Source organism: Mytilus californianus, unplaced genomic scaffold (assembly GCF_021869535.1).
Source record: "Mytilus californianus isolate M0D057914Y unplaced genomic scaffold, xbMytCali1.0.p SCAF_2, whole genome shotgun sequence".
NCBI lineage: Eukaryota > Metazoa > Mollusca > Bivalvia > Mytilida > Mytilidae > Mytilus > Mytilus californianus.
Window position 1 is genome coordinate 41,325,154 of NW_026262668.1, and position 22,579 is coordinate 41,347,732.

The 22,579-nt window shown below is 33.1% G+C and overlaps 1 protein-coding gene across 1 annotated transcript in view; it reads left to right on the forward strand.

The window, feature by feature from the left end:
* LOC127729843 (probable C-mannosyltransferase DPY19L1) overlaps positions 1-22,579 on the forward strand; it is a 368,682-nt gene that overhangs the window by 335,676 nt on the left and 10,427 nt on the right. Inside the window, exon 21 of the transcript XR_007994847.1 lies at positions 8,484-8,651. The gene's annotated coding sequence lies outside the window, so the exon portion shown is untranslated. The remainder of the gene's footprint in view (positions 1-8,483; positions 8,652-22,579) is intronic.

Sequence of the window (22,579 nt, forward strand, 5' to 3'; positions counted from 1 at the left end):
TTTTCTAACTTTAGTTTGCCTCAACCAAATGTTATGAAACTTATACACAATGCTTATACCATTCTTGAGTTATGTCCCTTTATAAACATAAAAATTGCTGAATTTTTCGTTTCCGTTCTCTAACTTTAGTTTGTCTCAACCAAATGTTATAAAACTTATACACAACCGTTCTAGAGTTATGCGTGTTTACAAATAGAAAAATTGCTGATTTTTTAGTTTCTGTTCTCTACTGAAGTTAGCCTCAACCAAATGTTATGAGACTTACACACAATGCTTATTACCACAAAACTCAGATCAAGTTCAAATTTTGGTAGTGTCACTTTTACCATTCTTCAGTTATGTCCATTTATAACTATATGATATGCAAGCGGGGGCATCATCTGTGTCCACATGTGGACACTATCCACATTTTTATACGACCGCAAAATTGCGGTCGTATATTGGTATGACGTTTGCGTCGTGGTCGTCGTCGTGGTCGTCGTCCGAAGACACATTGGTTTTCGCACTATAACTTTAGTTTAAGTGAATGGATCTCTATGAAATTTTACCATAAGGTTAAATACCACAAAAGGAAGGTTGTGATTGATTTTGGGGGTTATGGTACCAACAGTTAAGGAATTAGGAGCCAAAAGGGGGCCAAAAATAAGCATTTTCTAGTTTCCAGACAATAACTTGTGGAACGGTGTATGGATCCCTCTGAAATTATACCACAAATTTCCATACCACAAAGGGATGGTTAGGATTTGCTTTGGGGGTTATGGCTCAAACCGTTTAGGAATTAGGGGCAAAAAAGGGGGGAAAACAAGGTTGTCCTGGTTAATGGACAAATACTTTATTACAAAACATAATTTAAAGCAGTGGTAGGGAGATAAATCAAATACATCATTTGAATTACCTCCCTTATACTGCTTTTAAATTATGTATAAAGTAATGGTTAATAACAAATTAAGACAATTTAAAACAGTGTAAGGGAGGTAATCCAAATACAACGTTTTGATTACTTCCCTTACACTGCTTTTAAATTATGTTTAAAGAAATGCATATTTATAAAGGAAGACCAGTAAAAATATCTGCAAATGTTGCATCTTTTTTTTTTTTACAAAAAAATCCATATGAAAGATTTGACACCATATTTTAAATTCTATTATAAAATAGATTAAGTTAGCACTATGGTAAATTTAAATGGGTAATTATGGTTGCAAATTCCATTGGAAATTTGAATTGAGATTATGACCATATCTTGAGGGAAAGAATTTTTTGGGGGAAAAAGGGAGGGGGGGGGTAAAAATAAATTGTGGGGGGTCAATTTTTTCTCATTTCAGATTTCAGAAATTAAAAAGAATTATTCTTCAAATATTATTTTTTTTTCAAATTTCAAATATTGAAAAATTTCAAGAAGTAATCTTTAATTGCACAGTATGGCGCATTAGATTTGTAAAATCTTTTACCACATTTATTTATTTGTTATGCCGAATCTGACCGTGTATTTAGATTTTTTCTTTTGGGTCCAGTTTCCAAATTGGTCTACATTAAGGTCCAAAGGGTCCAAAATAAAACTTTATTTGATTTTAACAAAAATTGAATATATGGGGTTCTTTGATATGCTGAATCTAAACATGTGTTTAGATTTTTGATTATGGGCCCAGTTTTCAAGTTTGTCCAAGTTGGGGTCCAAAATTAAACTGTGTTTGATTTCAACAAAAATTGAATATATGGGGTTCTTTGATATGCTGAATCTAACCATGTATTTTGATTTTTGGGCCCCGTTCTCAAATTGGTCCACATTGTGGTCAAAAGGGTCCAAAATTAAACTTTGTTTGATTTCATCAAAAATTGAATTCTTTGGATTCTTTGATATGCTGAATCTAACCATGTATTTAGATTTTGGATATTGGACCATAATAGGTAAATTAAAAAAATAGTTCTTAGACCACATTCTTTCTGTGTCAGAAACCTATGCTGTGTCAAATATTTAATCACAATCCAAATTCAGAGCTGTATCAAGCTTGAATGTTGTGTCCATACTTGCCCCAACTGTTCAGGGTTCGACCTCTGCGGTCGTATCAAGCTGCGCCCGGCGGAGCATTTTATTTTTTCTAGACGTCATCTAATTAACCATCGAGATGACCTCCAAAGACTGCCAACAGTCACTTTTACCTTTCTTCAGTTATGTCCCTTTATAACTAAATGATATGCAAGTGGGGGCATCATCTGTGTCCACATGTGGACACTATCCACATTTATTGTTTTTTAAAGTGTTTGACTGGTCTACACAGAGGAAAGAGCCATACTTAATAGTACTCATTCAAAAATGACAAAAGATGATCATTAGGGGAGGCATTTAAAAATTAAAGAACAACAAGCATTTTTAAACGTATATTGGTATCACGTCATCGTCCGAAGACATTTGGTTTCCGGACAATAACTTTAGTATTAGTAAATAGAAATCTATGAAAGGACGAGGTACGATAAGGCTCCGTTTTGGTCCCCCATTTTCTCATTTTTCAAATTTTGTTTTGGAAAGCTACTTATCACGTTAAAATATTCCCTTAGGTTTGAAATGTGTTTGGATGAACTTCAAAACCATTAATTTCAGAAAATGGGTGAGGTGAGGGGGGTAAAAGGACATCACAAACGCCAAAAGAAGGAAAAATTAAGATTTTTGGCCATTGTTTCTTAAAATTTAATAGCAAGCGCCTACGTGATCCGGAGAAAATTATGGCGATTTAGACAGCAAACACAGTGCTAATGACATTGAAATAAAAAAAATCTAGGGTCACGTTGGCGCAGGCACTTAAAAACTAAAAATTCGTTGTACGGAACACCTGCAAAGGGAATAATAATTACAATACTTGAATAATAACAGAAAGTTTACCCCCCCCCCCCCCCCTCACCTCACCCAGTTGCTAAAATAAGTGGTTTTGAAGTTCATCCAAACAAACTTCAAACCTCAGGGAATATTTTAACATGATAAGTAGTTTTCCAAAACAGAATTTGAAAAATGAGAAAATAGGGGGCCAAAAACGGGCCTTATTGTACCTAGTCCTTTAAACATAAGGTTTATAACCACAAAAAGTAAGGTTTGGATTGATTTTGGGGGTTATGGTCCCAACAGTTTAGGAATTAGGGGCCAAAAAGGGCCCAAATAAGCATTTTTCTAGTTTCATGACAATAACTTGTGGAACAGTGTATGGATCTCTCTGAAATTATACCACAAGTTTCCATACCACAAAGGGGTGGTTAGGATTGGCTTTGGGGGGTTATGGCTCAAACCATTTAGGAATTAGGGGCAAAAAAGTGAGAAAAAACAAGGGTGTCCTGGTTAATGGACAATTACTTAAGAACAAATTACAGTGTAAGGGAGGTAATTCAAACACAACTTTGAATTACCTGCCTTACACTGCTTTTAAATTATGTATAACGAATTTTTGTATTGTCTTGAGGTGATTAGCTGTCAATTCATTTTTAGAAGTTACTATTTTAATAATTTTAAAAATGCTGATTAAGGTAAATTAATTTTAGCTATGATTATGTATGTCATTTTCTATTTTAAGACTTTTATGATGTATTTAAATGGGTTATTATGGTTGCAAACTCCATTTGAAATTTGAATTGAAATTATGACCATGACTGAGGGAAAGATTTTTTTTTGGAAAAAGGGGGGGGGGTAAAAAAAATGGTGGTGGGGGACAATTTTTTCTCCTCAAGATTTCAGAAATCAAAAAGAAAATCCTTCAATTTTTTTTTTTTTAAAGGGGGAGGGGGAGGTCAATTCGCAACAGCATAGTGTATTGCACAAAAGCAAAAACTATATAAATTCAAATCATATAACCAATTCTAGGTTCTTTGACTACAGTTATTCTGTGTCAGAAACCTATTATGTATCAAATATTGAATTACAATCCAAATTCAGACCTGTATCAAGCGCGAATATTGTGTCCATTTTTGCCCCAACTAAACAGGGTTGGACCTCTGCGGTCGTATCCAGCTGCGCTCGGCGAAGCAATTTATTTTATTAGGCTTTTCTGAAAATTCCATCAATGAGCAAAACTACATTTGGAGATCTTTTCGATATGCTGCACCTTTATTATGGATATGGAACTCACTGTCCAAAAACTTCAGAAAGAAAGCAAATTATAATTTTTATAACCAATTTAGAAATATGATCTTAGATAAAATTGAAATGCCTGCAAATGTGCCTGCTGTAAATGAAAAATGTATGTTATTTGTATAAAGCTTTATATTTCAGTGGGTAGAAGACCTGGGTTTTTCATGACCTCATTTTCATGGTTAAGCCACTGCTTGCCAAAAAAATAAGTGTAAATTTCTCACTTATTATGAGTAATTTAATAACTTTATTTGGTATATGGGTTCCTTGCAAGGTCTATATGTCAATCAGACTGGGTTCCCCTGACCTTGACCTCATTTCATAGATCAATTATCAAGGTTAAGTTTTCAGGTCAAGTCCATATTTCAGATACTGTAAGCAATAGATCAACTATATTTGGTATATGAAATGATTGTATTTCTGTACATATCACACTGGCAGGTTTTATCTGACCTTGACCTCATTTTAATGGTACAAAAGCTGGACAATATTTTGCGTTAGTGGTTTGGTCTTTTTCTCAGATATTATGCATGTTTGTAAAAGGTTTACTATATTTTGTGTATGGAATGATTGAAGGCGTACATGTCTGTCTGGCAGGTTTCATATGACCTTGACCTAATTTTCATGATTCATTAGTTAATGGCAAGTTTTCATGATTCATCAGTCAATGGCAAGTTTTCATGGGTTCTGTTTCTCAGATACTATAAGCAATAGGCTGACTGTATTTGGTATTTTATATGATTGTTAGGTGTAAGGTGTACATGTCTCATTGGCAGGGTTCATCTGACCGTGACCTCATTTACATTGATGATGTTAAGTTTAAATGATACTTGTACAATGTTGTAGTGAAATATTCATATTACAGACTTTCAAATATAAATTCAATAATGATAAGTCAAGTAAGTTAAGTAGGCGAGACATGTCAACATGTGCACTCTTGATCAAATTTATTATCCCTATTTTGAGTTTTTAATCAACATGATCAAATGTTTTTCAAATATAGAAATTCTACAAAAGTTTCAAGCAAACTGAATCATCTGTGTTTTGTCTGTGCATCTGTCATTAATTATTTCTTCTCTAAGATTAAAATCCCATGGAGCTCAATAACTAAACTTGGCTTGTATATCCACCACTACAAGAAGATGTGTGATTAAAAAAAATAAGAAAACAGTACATTGAAAATCTTAGTCAAATACTTCTTTTAACTTAGCCACATATGTCATTTCCTGTGCATGTGCACAAAACATGTTTCTGCTCTTTAACTTTAAAAATGGTGAAACTTAGCACGACTATTCACTGGTACTTTTAATTAAGGTCAAGGAACTGTAGATGGGCTAAGTCACATGTACAGATTTTGGTAAATGTATATAAAAATTAACCTATAGCTGTACAATGTAACCTATGGGAATGCAACAAGAGTATAAATCTCAATAACCGAAAATTATACCATAGCTATCTATGGTATAATTTTCACAATTATACCATGGTTTTGTTGTATTTGGTATTCGAAAAGAAAAAAAGGAAGATAGCAAGGCCTATTCGAGGCCGCCTGAATTTTTTTAAATAGGAACAACAGAGTCAGTGTAGGGGCCACTAAGCTAAACCGCCCGCTTTGCACCAGCCGATATAAATGAATGCCTAGGGTGGGAATCGAACCCACATACACCAACTCCGTTGTCCTATATTTTTAAATGAACGAAAATTCGATTCAAGAACAAAGTTTAAAAAAAAATATATTATTATATTATACTTGAAAATATAATTCGATTTTCGGTTATTGAGATGTATACTTGGATTGTAGTCCCTTAGGATCAACTGTATAGCTGTAAAGGTTGAAATTTGCCGTGGCGGCTTTTTAAGGGGGAGGAAGTGGGAAGGCATGCCCCTTTCAAGAAGCTTTATATATGGTAAATGCATAGATATTTCGTTTTATTACTCCAAATATTGGATGGCTAGACCCCCCCCCCCCCTCCTTTTCAAAATCCTGGATCCGTATCCGATTTTATATACATCTTAATTTAACGATTTGCTTAAGTAATAACTATAATGTTGGGCCGTTAAGAATAGAAAGCGTCTGGTTACTCTAAATAAAGGTGAACTTTTGTTTAAATTATCTATAGTCTACATGTGATTTTTAATGATCTTTAATCGTGATCATTTTGAAATCCTTTTTAATTAGATTAAATTAAATGTACAACTTGGGCTTCTGGTACAAATTAAAACATGGAATGATTCATCCAAACTCTCAGAAAGATTCTTGTGAATTAAATTTCCACAGAATTATAAATTAATACCAAAAACTTAAAAACATTTCAAATATTTTGATAAAATAAAAAAAAAAACTAACCCTTTGCAGTTCAACTTTAAATCTGGGTTCCAGAAATCTTTCAAACTATATCTTGCGTCCATATACATACAGAACATATAATTCCTTCAACAGTTTTTAGTCTGTAACGTTACCCGTCACCAATGTAGATGTGCATCCATCGCTGTCGAAAAATCTTGTCCAACTGATTTCCCCGCTGTTTCAGAAGCCCGTGCGTATTTTATAAAGTAGGCGGAGCTTAATGTGTAAGGTCCTAAAAGGGTAATTTGACCGATTCTTATCAAAATTATTTTTGAAGTTAATAAACAAAAATATATGAAATATACATTTTTAAACAACAACATATGCAATAGGTTAAAACAGATATTTCATATATTTTGGTTAGTTTTGTGGTGTTTCGTAAATTATACCATAGTTTTTTGTTGAAACCCCTCGGCAACCTCACTCGACTTCGTCTCGTGAGGTTATTGCCGGGGGTTTCAACAAAAGCTATGGTATAATTTACGAAACACCACAAAACTATTCAAAAGATATGAAATATCTATAACTAAGAAGATGTGGTATGATTGCCAATGAGACAACTCTCCACAAGAGACCAAATGACATTGAAATTAACAGCTAAAAATCACTATTCAGTCTTCAACAATGAGCAAAACCAATACTGCATAGTCAGCTATAAAAAGCCCAGAAATGACATATGTAAAACAATTCAAACGAGAAAACTAAAGGCCTGATTTAAGTACAAAATAATGAACGAAAAACAAATATGAAAAAAAGAAAACTGTTCATTGAAATCAAAATGTACAGAATGTTTTTCGCTCTCCAACATTAGAAAACCCTTGGAGTGTAGGGAATGAAACATGAAAATTATTATTTGCCACTAGTAGAAATATGGTAGAGAAGTGGTGAAAAGTGCTCAAGTAAAATTTCTGTGGTCTTTTAGTATAAGCTATGTTTAAATAAAAAAACCCTGATGACCTCTAAAAGTGCATCGACTTTTTACTTATTTACATGAAGCAAGGCCCTCTGTGATGGTTCCCAATAAGATCCTCTCGTTTCTCTAACAAGAAATTGTTTTATTTGTCAAAGATTGCTCATTTTTCTTTTTCAAATATATATACAAAATAACAACTTGAAAAGCTACATCATGTTAATTCAGATATGTATTTAAAGGTGAAAAAATAGGGATAAAAAGATTTATGATAGAGATAGACCATGGCTTTCTCTTATATAATTGCCTCAACTTGGAGAGTTTCTGATATACTATAACCCATGCTGCCTATCAGAGCCTTTATACGAATCTGTGCACCCATCATCCCCATACTTTTATTCAAAGTTTGGTAGCAATGAGCCTTTTACGAGAATTTTTATTAAAAAATATTGAGGTTTTGCCTAGTTTCCGTATTTTGTATGAATGCTTGTAAACATGTCTAATTGCAGATGGTGTCATGAGCATCAAAAGGGTATCGTTCAGTTACAAACATGTTAGTAATAAATGAGACTTTTTTCCTTGCAATTTTCTATTTTGGCATGTTAAGTGATGGTCTTCACGGTTGATTCTTTCATTGAATATAACTCTGAAGTCAGTCTAATGAGTATAATATAGTCTAAGTTTATGTTGAGGATGGATGACATAATGACATAGCTGCTGATAAACCCACAATAATGGCAATAACTCACACTAACCCTTGGTCCCTGGTATGCTAAAAAGTTTTGTTTTAAAGGGTTTTTTTTACTGTCATTTAGTTCCAATAAAAGTCTGTGGCCTTTTAATTTTGACAAATATCTTCATCATGATCATTCCAGAGTTATTAGACTTTTAAATCCTCAAAACTAGGAAGTTTTTGTGTGTCTGACAATCATTCTAGTGTGTACATGTACATTGAATCATGAAAGATTTAATCACTGTTTTGTTCATTCAAAAAAATGTACTAAATCCACATTCAGTATCCATTATTTCACTGATTTGTGTTAAATCATGCACTCATGGCACAGTAGTTTCTTGTATTATTCATCTATGTTTTTAAAGCTATTTTTTTTTTGTTTCAGGTTTGGCTGCATTAGGAACATTTTTTCTCCATTTATTGTATGTTAAGAAGAAAAGTCAGGACCGCATGCCAAATCTAAAGTTATTGATGTTGACTGGTTGTTTAATACAGCTAGCTGGAGTAGTAGGATTTGCTGTTTATTTGGCACTGGCTGTTACACTAAATCAAGGTAATCTTTTGCCTTTATCATGTTTTGTCTCGCCTTGAGGGAGTCAAAAAGCGAGACTTAGGTATGCTGTTTCCAGCGGTTGTGTCAACAATTTGTGATTAGGTCAGTTTATGGGGAACCACTAACAGTAAATCTATGATATTTGGTATTCAGTTGCATAAGCATTCAATTTGCCACATCTCATTTCCATGAAGATTAGTTGGCCCACGCCTCTTCAGTCATCGTTTATAGACTTTGAAACTTTTGCATATTTTACACGCTAAAGTTTGTGGTTAGGTTGGTTTTCGGGGGAACTACTTATGATAAGTCAATGATATTTGGTATACATGCAGTTGTTTTAGGTTTTACATATCTTACATCTCAGAAATAATTTTGGCCTGTTCCTTTGCTCAAGGTTCATTTAATTTGAGTATTACATAATTAACATGTGAAAGTTTTGCTATTTTAATTTTCAACATTTGCATTTTACTATCAAAATAAACTGAGGAGACATATCTCTGTGTGAAAAGTTTATTCAATTTTTCTGATTGATTGATGTTGCTTGATGCTCATATCCCCTGTCGAGGTTATTAATCAATAAAAAGTGGAGATAAAATTAACTCCATTGTTTTTAATATTAATATATGCTAGTATTTTAACCAAACATTTTTTTTTTTCAGTAGTCAGGCTTTGTTTAAAAAAACAGACACAATCGTCCGTGTACATTCACGCCAACCATTTTTCATTTTAAGATGAAAAATAGATTTTGCAAATTGCTCTGCAACTTGTAAAGGTAGTTGGTTTGAAAAATGTAACAAAAATCTATTGAAGTCACTTTCGAAAAACCATTTTCTCTATGAGATTTGAAAATTGTTATTTTCATGAAATTATATTTTTGATTTCACGAAGATATTGAAACAAATATCAATAAGTTTGTGTTAAAAATGATTTTTTTTTGTCAAAAGTTTTAATATATTAAAACATTTGTATCTGCTTGTTTTTAAAAACAAAACATATTTCAATCTCATTCTTAAAAGCAAATATTGAAAATGCTGACCTTTAGCATTTTTCAATTTCACTTACAATATTGAAAAATGAAAAATGCTCTAACGTGGAGCAAATTATCAATTCAACTTACAATATTGAAAAATGAAAAATGCTCTAGTGTGGAGCATTTTTCAATTTGACTTCAAATATTGAAAAATGAAAAATGCTCCAACGTGGAGCATTTTTTCAATTTGACGTTTGATATTGAAAAATGAAAAATGCTCCAATTTTTCATTTTTCATTTTGCTGTAGCAATATTCAAATTTGAAAAAAATTTCATTATTTAAATGCTAATAATGAGAACGAAATGTAATTTGTTTCAATATAGGCGTTTTAAATGTTTAAATTGTTGACACTTTTTATTAAATGTTTTACTATTTCCGTTTTCTTTTTTCTTGTTTTAAGCGCAATATCTTGAAGATCTTTTTAAGGTTTGTGTGTGTGTGTGAACTATGTGTGGTATCAACAAATTCCGAACCAGAATGATACACTGACAAATACGATAATGACCACACAAAAATCATTCTTTCTTTTTATCTAAATATCTAGCTGTCTTTGTAGCTACATGTTTATATCTATCTTTCGATCTATCAATCTGTCATTCATTGTTTCTATCTATCTGTTTATCTATCTGACTTTTGTTTATCTTTGTCTTTTCTTTCTTTGAATTGTCGGTGTTGAAATCTTAAAATTAAGTTCTCTCGAAGTGAAGAAGTCACTTGTTTACATACATGTACATGTTGTAAGAATGGAAGAACTTTTAGACCATCGATGTTTGATTCAACAAATGATACTTGACGGAAGAACACACCAAGACATTTCTCAACACTTGACTTCTTTAGGAATCAAGCATGTATCAGCGCGAACAATAAGCCGTTTTTGTTCTGAAAATGGAATTACTATGCGATGCGGAGAAGACGAATGAGCATTAAACCATATCGTGGCTGAATGTGTAAAACATGTTAGAAAAGAAGGGAAAATATTAAAATATAAGATATTGTCCATGTCAGTTTCTGTACATGTTCAAGGAGGAGGGTTCGCGGGTGGAGTGGGGTGGGGAGGGATGGGTGTAGATGTTATATTATTCTGATCACTGCGCTAGTATTTGTTTTCAAATTTGTATTTTTCTGCATTGTACAGCATTTCCTAATTTTGAATCTGTTTAATGCAAACTTGTTTTTCCCAAGCTTATAATATTCACAATTCTCTGTCGCAGAATATCAAATAAGCATCATCTTATAAAAGAAAATATGAAAGTAACTTGCATGCATGTATGTGTGGTAAATGTATATTTCGGAGGATGAATTTTTTTTTATTTTTGTTTTTACCGACAAAAAAAATGTAGCAAAGAATATATCATAATTATGTGAATAGTATTTCAACAAACATAAAACAGTTCCCATGAAGTTCTGTCTTATGTACATTCTATTACCTTTTATTCAATATGATTTTACATCTTTAATATGTGAAAGCAAAACGAGTATTATAGGACAAATATGTCGACACAAAAAATGGGTCTCAGTCAGTGACAATCTTCTTTTGAAATAAAAAAAAAAGTAAAAAAAAAAAAAAAACAGATTGACACGTCAGATCGACACAAACGTATTCCGAACCATATACATCATGTACATGGAACATATACTAGTAGTTACATTTAAAATATGATGTGCGCATAGTGTGTGTTATTTTCAGGTTGGACCCACATATATATACGGTCTGAAAATGATGACAGGCCATTTATCAAGCAAAGGAATCAACGTGTCTGAGGCTAGAGTTGGTAAAGCATCGGATCCAGAACTTTTCATAAAGGGGGGGGGGGGGGGGGGGAGGGGGGCACTGACTGACCTAAGGGAGGCCGCTCCAGTCATGCTTCAGTGATTCCCTATATAATCAACCAAATTTTTCCCACAATATTTTTAAGATGTAACATGTAAACCAATACAATACAATACAATACAATAATACAATACAATACAATATAATACAATACAATACAATACAATACAAAGTTTTTTTATTGCTAATTATGACACCCAATAATTTGAGCAGTACAACAGTACAACAGTACAATGAAGTTCAATTTCATACAAGTGATTACATATTGATTACATTGATTATTTAAAAATTAACCAAAATCAAGTCTTTTTCACCAGAATAATTTCTATAGGAATAATATACATGATATATATTGTTTTACAATATAATATACTAGTAGATGGACAAACTACCGGTGACTAAACTGTATCTAGAATTAAATTTCTCTCTTTGAATAAAGTACACAATAATAAACTTACTTTTTTAATTAAAACATTATCCTCAGATGACATTAACCATATTAATAATGATTTATTTTGGGGCTTTAAAAGTTATTTATATATTCAGATCTTTTATTTTCTAAAACTGGACACTGAAGAAGAAAATGAATTTCATCTTCAACTTCAGTGCTGCATAATTTACATAATCTATCCTCTACTCGAAGCCCCTGATTTCAGATTTATTGATTTGTTTTATTTTACTTCCTCATTTATTCCTTTTAAATTGATATGCTACCTTTTATATAGCTCTATTAGGACATTCATCTACATGTAGGTCACCAACGGAAATACATAGTGTTTCAACTTCTGCAATGATGACAGCGTATTATGCACATCGCCGATGCTTTCACAAAGCCAAGAAGTAAGGGACGACATCAAAAGTTCAATGTAGGATAAAAAACTTAATTCACATAGTTTTTTCACTGACACCCTCCCCCCTTTTCTTAACCTAATTTGGGAAAAAATGATTGTAAAATATGGATATATGTAAAATCGATTTTGGATAAACAAAACTCGCAGCAATTTTACACCCCCTTCCCCTCTCCCACCCCAAACTATTTGATTGAAGTTTTTCATCGTACATTCCTTCTGCTTTCGTGACTGTTACCATGATCGGTCATGGATTTTGCGTTTTATTCGGGACATAAAACATCTCTTTTGAATAGCCTTAATTTTTGTTTGTTAGTCAAAAGAAAGGTAAATAAAAAGTTGATATTTTAAAATAGATAAATCTTTTGTCATTGTACAAGTTTCGAGTGTGTGTGTGTGTGTGTGTGTGTAAAAATCGTCTTATAGTGAGTCATGTCGCTTTCTTCTTATATATCATTATCTTGGTATCGTTCTTTACTACTCCCAAATGGCATGACAGGGACTTGAACCCTACAAACATTCTAAAACAGTAACTTTCTTTTTCTGTACCTGTCTACTAGTATCCCAAGCTATTAATTTGTATGAATGTATTACAGTTGTGGTTCTTATTCAATTTGCTGTCAGTCATAACTTATTTTTTCATCGTTTTATTAAAATCTTGACCGTGTTTTTCCCGTTTCTTTTATTGTTTCGATTTTTGGGTTTCCTATAATAATGATGATAACAAACTAAAAGTTATAATTAGTTTATTTCGCTTCCTCTACCTAGTATTTGTTTAGCAACCAACAATCAATCAATCCAGCTCCTAATTATTTGTAACAAACGTATATACACGGTCGTCACTCGGCTAACCGAGAGATTGGTCGGTTAATCTATATTGAGTATGCGGTTATATCGGCGGTTGGTCTGTTAATTGGGTTGGCTAAAGTCTGTTAATCAGGTGTTATCGAGAAAATACTTGCAAGTTCAGTATGTTTCATTGTATAACTTTTTCAATATATTTTTTATCATAAAAATTATTCATGTCTGACAAAACAATTCAATGTACTGAATCCAGTGGTGTAATTATTTTTTTTCTAGCTTCGATAAACAATCAATAAAATGAAAAGGCGGGTTACTCATCAATAAATTTATACACATTTTACACACACAAAATGTACACAAAATGACAACTTGGCTGAATTTACTTGCATGCAATATTTTGAACATCGAAAAAAGACAGGCATTATGTTTGTTAACCATATTAATATCATTGTGTGAAAAATCTACACGAAAATCTGTATTTTGGTGATATTAATCAATTTTTATTAAAAACCTGGTCTGTTAATGGGTCGGACGTATAAAACCCGGTCTGTTACTTGGTCTGTTAAGAGTTATGAATGGCAATGAAAAATGCTTCATGGGGAGTTATCGGATCAAATGGGTAGGCTCAAGACGAGTGGCTAAAATATACGGAAACAACACATGAACAATGAAACATAAATTTAGACAATGGGAAATTGGAAATTGATAAAAATGGTTTCAAAAAGTGTAATATTAAAGTAATATTAATTTCATTCAAGAATGGTCGCATATATCATGTGAATTCTGTTTCGTTGTTATGAATGACACCAATTTGTCATCTACATTGGTAACCAGTATATACATCATTTTTATAGTTCGTTCTTATGTTGTACTGTTATACCACTGTCCCAGGTTAGGGGAGGGTTGGGATCCCGCTAACATGTTTAACCCCGCCACATTATGTATGTATGTGCCTGTCCCAAGTCAGGAGCCTGTAAATTAGTGGTTGTCGTTTGTTTATGTGTTACATATTTGTTTTTCGTTCATTTTTTTTATATATAAATAAGTCCGTTAGTTTTCTCGTTTGAATTGTTTTACATTGTCATTTCGGGGCCTTTTATAGCTGACTATGCGGTATGGGCTTTGCTCATTGTTGAAGGCCGTACGGTGACCTATAGTTGTTAATTTCTGTGTCATTTTGGTCTCTTGTTGAGAGTTGTCTCATTCGCAATCATACCACATCTGCTTTTTTATATCAGAGATAAACGTCGTAATGTAACTAAACATCAGTAAGTAAAATATATTGGGATGCTAAAATATAAAGAATAGAGAAAGAATAATGAGAAAAATAAATAAAATGTAGAGAAAAGTGACATAACAATTTAAAGAATACAGAAATAAACAACACCCCCAATCCGGAACCTCATGGTATACACGAGAATCTGGATGGAGACGCAGAATATAGAATAATAGATAAGGACAGTAGAGAGTGATGCATTGCTAAAAAAGAGAGAAAAATAACAATTGTTTAAGAATACAGACATGAAACACCCCTTTTTACTATTTAGACCCTCCAAGATGATTGTTAAAACAATTTTGGCATTTATTCCACATCTCCTTATTTTTAAATTAATAGTATAGACAACGATATCGATATAGATGCTTTGCAATTTTTTTACTGTACATCACTTTATGTTATTTGAGACTGGAGTCCGATAAACATTGGCCTCCTGTCAACCGCTGAATCTGATAGCTCAGTAAACATTGTAAAGTGCAAACAAAACAAAATTTCAGGGGGAGGGGGTGGTTGAAACAGTAACGGATTGCGATGTACTCAAATTGGTGACAAATGTCATAATTTTACAAGCGCACAACTGCAGTTCTCCTCTGCACTTATATAGAAAGGAACTAAACGGAATAAAATTAATTAAAACTTAAGATAATCAAATGTAGCTGCATTCGCTTCTTTCCATTTACTTCTTTAGAATGTTTTGTAAACAACATATGATTAAGTAATAGAACAAAAGAACCAATTGGATGATGCTGACGAATAAGGGTTTAACGTCCAGTGGCAAATATCATGTCCATATGAGAACGACAACGTTATATGTACCCGGTGTTGTATAAGACAGACACTTTCAGTCGGATTTTTGAACGTGCTTCTTTGAACAGACACAAAAATCAAGGCTGATTGAAAACGTTAATAATAAATTCATGCATATTCCAGCGGCCAATCCATATCACGCTATATTGCAGTGACACACCTTTCAATAAAATGCAAAGAAAGTCAAAATAAAAATGCTCTTACTACAAGGATACTGTTGCACCGTATTGTCATTTTATTTTACTCAAGTATATCTCATTCTTAACTTTTTTAATGGGAAATTATAAAGGTAGAAAAACTATTGTCGTGGCTAAATAACTCTTAACTGACACAATTTTAATTGTCCAACCCATTAACAGACTTTATTCCCCTAATCGTCACTAAAACATGGTATTACTCACGTTAAATTACAATTATGAAATATTTACTAATGTCAATTTATTTTTTAGAACCAAAGTACTATTTTGTGTCCTTTAAATGATATCTAAAATTGTTTGTTTCGCCTTTTATTAAAACAATTGCTATGCGTATAAGCATAAATACCACATACTTGCGCGACGCCTTTTAGTTTTACTGAAGTTTGCGCAGACTAAGAAATGTTTTTACAGGTGGAAAATGTTCTATGATAGATATCATTTTGTCAGACACTTTTCGTTTTTTTTATTTGGTTCTTATAATATGCCAAAAATCTGTATATTTAACAGAGTTGAACATTTAAATTGTGCGTTTTACTCTTAACAGACGTATAACCGATCCGATTAACAGACCAACCGCCCATATAGCCGCATACTCAATATAGATTAACCGACCAATCTCTCGGTTAGCCGAGTGTCGGCCGTGATATAATGGCCATTTTTTATAATTATTATTTCTCTGCAGGGAACGATGTTTTGGAATATTGTTCCATATCATTTTGTAATACGCTTACGGAAATATAATTGTGCAAGGTTTAACTTAATGTAAATGGCAGAAAGTTCATATACTTGGTAGCATAGCAGTCATTACTCTCCTTTTTATGTGACAATATTTATGAGTTATGGAACTTTAACCACTGTAGAGTAAAATCAACTGTTTCATACTAATTACTTTCCCCTGAATTATAAATAAAAATCAAACTTTCCTTTCTGTTGTCAGAATAGGAACGAGAATTGGACAAAGAGACAACAACCCGACAAAAAAAAAAACAGCCCAAGGCCACTAGTGAGTCTTCAATACAGCGAGAAAATCCGGAAGTCGTGCTACAGTTGGACCCTTTACACAAATGTGTACTAGTTCATCAAAAATGGACGTCACATTAAATTCCTAAACATATTAATAAACGTAAATAAAAAAAATTATATATACAAAACGAACTAAGGCTACCAGCTTCTTCTGTTTTATTCTATTATAGCACTTAACTTATTTATAAGTAGTTTGTGCAAGCGAATTCGAATGTACTTCCAGTGTGACTTTCAAAAATAACTTGATAGTTGCTTAAGGTATATCATACTTTTCAAACGATTCGGAAGTTGACATAATATATGTATAGAGACACCTGTCTTCTGTTGAATACAATATAAGTGCTTCGCAAGAGACTTTTGGTTATGTGTTTAGTTGGGTTGTTATTTCGCTGCCGTGTAAGCGACATCTTTTTCTGTTCATATCATTATATATCAAATCGTCGTGTTGCGATGTAATAGACAAAAGGTATGAAGAGAATTATAAAGCCATAGTTTTAATAGAGATTCTGCTGAGAATACTAACTTACAGAAAAAAATTGATAAAAAAATTAACTGTCGATATATTTGATACATAATTGATTTATAATCGTAACAGGTGTCGATAATAAAATTACAGTAATTTTTTTTGTCAAAATCCATTGCAATTGTACTAACTGATTTTGTAGACACAGACACATGATGGTTTATATGTTGTTATTCGCTTTGAACTAACTATCACAAACTTCGAGCACGCTTGTATCTGTACTATGTGTTTAGCCTTTTTTATAACTTGTTTCTTGGTTTTTATACGCCCGTCTAAGACGGGAAATATTATGGTATACCGTTTTCCGTCCGTCCGTCCGTCGTCCACACTTCGGACAATTAATAAAAAACGCTTCCACCAACATTTATGAAACTTTGTTGAATTGTTTATATCTATTGACGTGAGCTCCCTTTCGATTTTTATAAATTTCAAATTTTTCGTTTCCATGTTATGAAATTTTATCCTTAAAAAAGGGGGGATTTTCCAGTTTTCGGACAATCACTCATAAACACTTTCACAAAATTTTATGAAACTTTGGTGAATTGTTTATATCTGTTGACTCAAGCTACCTTTCAATTTCTATAAATTTCAGATTTTACGTTTTTCAGTTATGAATTTATATATTGAAAAAAGGGGAATTTTTCCAGTTTTTGGACAATAACTCAAAAACACTTTTACCAACTTTTATGAAACATTTACATTTTTGGAGTTATGCAGTCTTATTCATAAAAAATGAGGCCTTTTCAGTTTTTTCGGATAATAAATCAAAAATGCTTTCAGCAGTTTATGATGAAACTATGGTGACTAGTTTATATCTATTAAACTAAGTACCCTTTTGTTTTTTATATAATTTCTGATTTGATGTTGTACAGTTGTGGAATTTTTTCTTCTTATGCTAATCACGTTTTCATAACGACAATACATGCACGATTTATCCGATTGCAACACGATCTTAACACGCTTCTTCTGCGATTAAAGAACGCTCTTACATCGATCAGTCTACGACCCTTCCACTTTCATACCGTGATCTAACTACGCTCTCGTTAATAACGTCAACATCATGTTCCATATAAATACTGTTCCATTTAATTCCTTCTAATTGTCATTAATACGTAGAATTCTCGAAAACAACACAGGCATACCACCAAAATATACCAGAACTAGTAGTGCAACACGATCTTAACACGCTTCTTCTGCGATTAAAGAACGCTCTTACATCGATCAGTCTACGACCTTTCCACTTTAATACCGTGATCTAACTACGCTCTCGTTAATAACGTCAACATCATGTTCCATATAAATACTGTTCCATTTAATTCCTTCTAATTGTCATTAATACGTAGAATTCTCGAAAACAACACAGGCATACCACCAAAATATACCAGAACTAGTGGGTATGATGGTAGGAATAGAGGTAGAATCAGAGGAACCTCTGATACGAATACTGATCCAGTAGACATGTCGGATCAACCAATCTAAACTGAGTCACAACGCGTTGGCTGATCCATCGAGATCAAATGACGATATTTTATTGAACAATAGAGGAAATGGTATAGATGTGTCAAGCATGGTTGTGCTCATCAGACTTTGACCAAATTTCATGGTTCCGTGGTCAAAGTTAAGTTTTTGATATTTGGTCTTTTTTTCGAACACTATATGCAATATGTCATCTTTATTTGGTGTATGGAAATATTTAATGATGTGCATGTCAGTCTGGCAGGTTTTATTTGGCCTTGACCTCATTTTCACTGTTCATTGCTCAGTGTTCAGTTTTTTTAGTTTTGGTCTGATTTTCTTAAACTATAAGCAATAGGTTAACTATATTTGCTGTATGGAAGAATTGTTAGCTGTACACTTCTGCCTGCCATGGTTCAGATCCTTGACCTTAATTTTATGGTTCATTAGTCAGTGTTTAGTTTTCTCGGTTAAGTCTGTTTCTTAGAAACTATTTGCAATAGGTCAACTATACTTAGTGATTTATTGTAAGGTGTACATGTATTTCTTATTTTGTTTATATGACCTTGACCTCATTTTCTTGGACCATGTTAAGTTTATGTGATAGTTGTAGTAAAGCTTTATATTTAGGACTATCAACATAGCGGGTACGCAGGGCCTTTTTCGGGACGTCGGGATCGTGTTTTTAAGCTCGGGATTTCGGGATTGACCCTTTCGGGATCCGGGATTTCTTTTTTCAAATTCCGGGATGTCGGGATTTAATTTTTAAACGCCCGTCAAAATTTTGACGGGACGTATTATGGTATACAAATATCCGGCGTCCGTCTGTCCTTTCGTCTGTCCGTCTGTCCAGCGTAAACATGTCGCACCTTAACTTGAGAACGACTCATCCAAATTTCATGAAACTTAATACAGTTGTTCCTTATGATGGTCAAACGATCTGTATACTTTTTGGTGAAAATAAGATTAAAACTTTTTGAGTTACAGGACTTTGTAACTAAAACAGGGGTGTGTTTTTTTTCACATGTCGCGCCGTATCTCAAAAAAGATTTATGATACTTGCTTAAAACTTCACACACTTCTTAGTTATATTAATCTTAAGATCTGTATAATTTTTGGTAATGATTCAAAATTTTATTTTTGAGTTATTGAGTATTTTGTAAAAAAGGGGGATGGGGTTTTTAACATGTCTCGCCATATCTCAAAAACGATTTATGATAATTGCTTAAAACTTTACACACTTCTTAGTTATATTAATCTCAAGATCTGTACAATTTTTGGTGATGATTCATAATTTTATTTTTGAGTTATTGAGTATTTTGTAAAAAAGGGGGATGGGTTTTTTAACATGTCTCGCCATATCTCAAAATCGATTTATGATTATTGCTTAAAACTTTACACACTTATTAGTTATATTTATCTTAAGATCTGTATACTTTTTGGTGATGATTCAAAATTTTGGTTTAGAGTTATTATTGAGTTTTTTGTTAAAAAAAGGTGGGTTTTCATATGTCACGCTGTATCTCAGAAACTATTTATGATTATTGCACACAAGACGAAGGGCGTATCATGCGCTCATGGCGCAGCTGTTTATTTTTTAATTCGGGACCTCGGGATTTCATGTTTTTAAGCCCGGGATTTCGGGATCAGAACCCATCCGCCCCCCTCAACATAATATCAATGATAAGTAAAGAAGGCGAGACATTTCAGCGTGCGCACTCTTGTCGTAATTTGAGAAATTTTAAATAATTTGATTAAAATATTTATCGATATTGCCTCTTTGTTGATACTATTATATTTTTTGTAGCTCGTCCGCTCCCATTTTATATTCGTTATGTACACAGAAAGTCACAACTGTTTTGTTTTTTTAACAGGGATCACGAAACTTTAATCCTGTTCCATATCAGGCTGATAATTTTGGGCATAAAATTCATCTTGATCAAAATGAATCTTGCAAGTAGCCCTCGAAGTGGGATATAGAGAGGGGGTAATGTTGAGGTTACAAAAAGGGGATGTTGGATATAGGATTATAAAAATTGGGGTAATGAAATCAAGGGGACAACAAAGGTGGGATCTGGAGGGAAAAAAAGAGAAATTTAGGAAAAGGCGCACACCGAGTCACTCCGACCACATTCACGTTAATGAAATAAAATTCCATCTGTAATGTCGGAATAAGATTTTAGTGTTGTTCAGACATAATAATTTTGTACCATCTTTTTTCTTAAACAGACAACACCCTTTTCTAAAATTGACAATGGAAATGGGGAATGTGTCAAAGAGACAACAACCCAACCATAGAACAGACAACAGCAGAAGGTCACCAATAGGTCTTCAATGCAGCGAGAAACTCCCGCACCCGGAGGCGTCCTTCAGCTTGCCCCTAAACAAATATATATATACTAGTTCAGTGATAATAGACGTCATACTAAACAAATTAAACACAAAAAAAAACTAAAATTAAAAATAATACAAGACTAATAAAGGCCAGAGGCTCCTGACTTGGGACAGGTGCAAACATGCGGTGGGGTTAAACATGTTTTTTGAGATCTCAACCCTCCCCCTATACCTCTAGCCAATGTAGAAAAGTAAACGCATAACAATACGCACAGTAAAATTCAGTTCAAGAGAAGTCCGAGTCCGATGTCAGAAGAGGTAACAAAAGAAAATAAACAAAATGGCAATGATACATAAATAACAACAGACTACTAGCAGTTACTGACATGCCAGCTCCATCCCTCAATTAAACTGATTGAAATATTATGTCTTCATCATAGGAATATCAGGCAACTCCCGGTAAGGGTTCAGTATTATACCATCATAAAATATTTAAGAGAAGAACATAACCCGTGTCATGCCAACAACTGGTTTTTAAATAAATGTGTTTAATTCCGATGTAAAGACCCTTTAAGTGAATCAATATTAAAGCCAAAATATGCAATCTTTAATGACCTGACAACAGTATCGTAACTAAATCCCTTCTTAGTAAGTCTGTTTAAAGGTTTTGTTATCTTCTAATGTTCTTTGTTGTCGTTTGTTGATGTGGTTCATAAGTGTTTCTCGTTCTGTATATAGATTAGACCGTTGTTTTTCCCGTTTGAATAGTTTTACACTAGTCATTTTGGGGACACTTTATAGCTTACTGTTCGGTGTGAACCAAAACTCTGTGTTGAAGACCGTACTTTGACCTATAATGGTTTTTATTTTAAAAATTGTGACTTAGAAGGCGAGCTGTCTCATTGGCACTCATACCACATTTTCTTATATCTAGAGAAACGTAAACTAGTTTCACATTTGAAGTTCATTTTTAACTGAAATGCCACCTCACATTCATTCCAAATAATAGAAAATCTGTTTCAAAATGAACAAAGTAATCAGCAATATCAGTGTTGACAACATCAAACCTATTATGACTATACATTTACCAAATAAACCATACTATAAAAATTAAAGACCACAGGAACAATTATACACCTAAATCTTCAAAACTTGTCTCCTAAAGACAGTCGTATCTAATTCCACCAAGCACTGACTCAAATGTGTGCTTCATTCCTGATTAGTTTTCCCAAAATAATGTATTTCAGTTAAAAACAGAAAAATTGCTGTAAAATTCAACATCCAACTCGCGGGACCAAAATGTAGCATGAGTAATTTTGATTGAGATTCGGAGATGTGGACCACAGCTTGTTCTAGTTGTAAACAGAGACGATGGATGCCAAATGTTAAAGCACTATTGGTTTCTAAATAGCTAAGTAAATAAAAACCAAAAACAGTGAAAATTATATCATTTTATCTAGTTAAGAAATAGAGCATTCAATGACTTCCAAAATAAGCCGTATTTAGATATACATACAGGGAGACTGGGAAAAGAACAGCTTTCCTATGTGTTGTTTTTATCTTTACACCTTTTCTAGGTTGTCCCCGAGGGTATCACCAATCCCGTAGCCAGTGCATGAAAGTACGAAATTTTATGTTAATAAAATTTCCTCTTTCAATATTTTTTTTTGATTTACTTTACATTCGGGTCAACTCTCTCGGCTTCGGGTACACTATTTAGTCGTTGAGAGCTTAGGGCACTTTGTTATTGCTTGCAACTATGCATAATCCTTTGGATAGCCACAACAAATACGTGTTTA